At 41.9% G+C, this 3,424-nt stretch overlaps 1 protein-coding gene across 1 annotated transcript in view; it reads right to left on the minus strand.

The window, feature by feature from the left end:
- The window catches only part of fam189a1 (family with sequence similarity 189 member A1), an 86,523-nt gene that overhangs the window by 70,650 nt on the left and 12,449 nt on the right, over positions 1-3,424 (minus strand). The gene's annotated exons all lie outside the window — the stretch shown is intronic.

Genomic DNA, 3,424 nt, shown 5'->3' on the forward strand with positions numbered 1-3,424 from the left:
GTTTTTATGTAAATCACTGTTTTTATTTTACTGTGAACACAGTAATATAATTGTGGATTTTTCTTGAGAAAAATTTTCATTTATCTGGACTAACAAAAGGTTCAAAACTGATTACTTAAACAGAAATGTTAATTAATCATCATAAATGTTTTGCAGTGATTTCTCTTAGAATCTATCAGAAGAAAAGCTAAAGAAAGCTTATCATATTCTGTTGTGACACCACAGAATTTTAGCCTTGAGCTGGCGCCCTGGCAAATCTTTATCTTTCTTTCTTTCTCTGACTCATCTTACGCCTGAGGGCGGAACCAAAGATCATCCATTTCTATTACTAACACGGACGTCTTTGAGTGAGACACTCTTCCTGATGCTAACCTAGGAAGAAAGCTGAGTTTCTCTCTTGGGAGAGACTTAGCTGGCTTTTAGGTCTTAGCCCGTGAGCTAGCTAGGGAAGACCTAAATGCCGGGACAGCGGCACGCCAGCCGGCTGTCCCACCCCGAGGCTTCAAGCCTCCCAAGTGTGTTTTAACTCCCGAGGGGAGATTTTATTTTGAAAGAAGGATTTGGATGACCAGCTTGGATCTTTCTGGCTTGGACTGAAACAGACAAAAAGTTACCTGGGAAACACCTTTTCGCCAAGGAACAGTAAGCGAGCCGATAAAGTTCCCTGACTGATCGGAGGTGAGACAGTTCCTACCCAGGGGGTGATTTAAGAAGTCATCACCAGGTAAAACTGAGCGTGTTCAGGCTGACGTGTCATGTGGAAATCTAAGTGACCAGAAGGGACATACTGATCCGGTTGACCACACTTGTTAAAGTAAAACCAGTAGAAATACTAACCTAACTTTCATCCTTTACTTTGTTCTTTATTTGCCAAAACTTAAGCTGAATGTGCCAGTAAAATTGTTTGGTTGTTAACATCAGAGCTGATTGTTTTACTGTTCTATATAAGTAATCTGAGTTGATGTGAATTTAAATTCGGACGCGGATTTTCATCTCATTTAACTTGACACCTTTTAGGAATACCCGCAATTAAGTGTACTTATGATATGTTCAATTTGTGTAAATAAATGATTGCATAGTCTTTTATGAATCAACTTGAACTCGTCTGAACGTTCACTTATTGTGTCACTTTTCACTTCGCACAGTCAAGATATTAAAAGTAACGAGAAAATACCTTGGTAAAACTTTGCTCATAACCTTGTGTATGAGAGATGTGGGAGAAGCTTAATTCACCTCTCCTACACTAACAATTACTGGTCTATAGCTAACCCAAAACTTAATTCACACCAAACCACTAAACCTAACTAGTAAAGCACAGCAGAGCTGCAAACAATTCCAAAAGTGACCTCATTTTGTTGATTAAAAACCTAACATGGTCCTCACTCTGTAGGCAAAATACACACACACACACACGTTTGTCCTTCAACCCTGGGGACCGTGCATTGACTTCTGTTCATTTTTTTCTTTTATATCCTAACCCTGACCATATACTCTAAAATTAACCTAACAGGTACCTACCTGACCCTAAAACTAAGCTAAACCTTGGTCCTAAACCTAACCACACCTGTAATTTGCATTTGGATCTCACGATTCACTTCAGTCCCCACGAGGCTGCTTTTTTTGGGAAAAATTTCCCCATGTTGTAGGAAAAACCTGTCCATACGCACACACAAACACACCTTATATTGGCATCAAACTGAGGACTTTGTATTGACTTCCATTCATTTTTGTAACTGTATTTATGCCTAACCCAGACATTTTCCCTAAAACTAACCATTACTGGTCAACCCTCACCTGAACCTGAACTTAATCCACACCATACCTCCAGCAAGGCACAGCAGAGCTGCAAACAAAGTGAGGCCCGGGAAAAGGTCCTCACTTTCAAAAAATGACCTCACTTCGTTGATTAAAAACCTAACATAGTCCTCACTCTGTAGGCAAAACAAGAACACACATGCACACACACACATTTGTTTTTCAACCCCGTGGGGACCGTGCATTGACTTCCATTCATTTTTTCGTAATTTTATATCCTAACCCTGACCATTTACCCTAAACTTAACCCCACACCTGTAATTTGCATTTGGACCCATAGGGACCGAGCATTGTTCCCCCTGATGCACTTTGGTCCCCACGAGGCTGCTTTTTTTGGGAAAATTTCCCCCACGTTGTAGGAAAAACCCACCCACCCACACACACACACACACACACACACACGTGACAACCCATACATATGGGGACATTCCACTGACTGACCTCACCTGACCCTAAAACTAACCTAAACTCAATTCCCACCTTAGGCCTAAACCAAATCCCCATCCCACCAATGGCTTTTAAACAAAACGGGGACTCAACTTAGGTCCCCATATTTACCAGTTGTCCACAGGTGTTTTGTCTTAAAATTGTCCTTGTGTCACCAAAAACACGTCCACACACCACAGCATACCTGCCTCTGAACCAGCTCCGTGTCTCGTAGTCTTTATGTCCAATAACAGGACTCCCCTATAACATGGACCCGTTTAGAGTTTCTCTGCTCTGACACAAATATAAACACACGTGTTGCAACACAAAGTACACAACGTCACGCAACTTCCTGCCTTTAGCTGCAGATATGTGAGAATGTGACAAACTTTTTTGATTCATGTGAGAACCCCTTCCTTTAATTCCCCTTCATGCTGTAGAAGTTTTATTTAGTAAAACATGTTTGTTTTTTTAAAGGTTAGCTTGTTGAGTTTAGCTTTTACATCAAAGCAACACTGTGGTGAGGCAAAGAGCTGCTAACTGCTAGATTTAATGGTTCTCACTCCACCACCCACCTCTTCCTCCTCCTCCTCTCCTTCTGGTCTGAAACTAAAATGTATGTTCACGTTTCTCCCAGGTTAAATGTGTCCTTGTCATGTTTAGGGTTTACTGGATTTGTTCTGTTAATCAGCGAGACCAAATATCAAGTAGTTTTTAAATGATAAAATGTTTTATTAGTAACAGTTTTTTTAAACTTCTAAAACAGTTTTAGACCTACTTTTAAGAAACAAAAGCTGTACCATGATTGAGCATCCCTGCACGGTTTTCTGAATGAAGTGATTGATGATGCTGAGTCTGTTTCACCACTGCAGCCGGACCGACGCTGACAACACCCCTGAACGTTTGCTGTTTGTTTCAACAACAGTCCTCCTCCAGATTCACCTTGTTTTTCCTCCTCCTCTCATCCCATAACGCCCCCCACCCCACCACTCACCACCTGCTCCTCCTTCCTGATGACCCCCCCTCCCCTCCCCCCATTCCTTCCAGAATATCATCGCTACACTTCGGAGCTCAGCCGTTACTATGGAAACAGCAGGACAACAGCAGGTTGACTGTTGCTGCTGCCTCGAAGATAAAAAAGTGGGGGGTGGGGAGGGGTAGCATCTCAGCTATACCCTTAGCT

Source organism: Austrofundulus limnaeus, unplaced genomic scaffold (assembly GCF_001266775.1).
Source record: "Austrofundulus limnaeus strain Quisiro unplaced genomic scaffold, Austrofundulus_limnaeus-1.0 Scaffold5, whole genome shotgun sequence".
Lineage (NCBI taxonomy): Eukaryota > Metazoa > Chordata > Actinopteri > Cyprinodontiformes > Rivulidae > Austrofundulus > Austrofundulus limnaeus.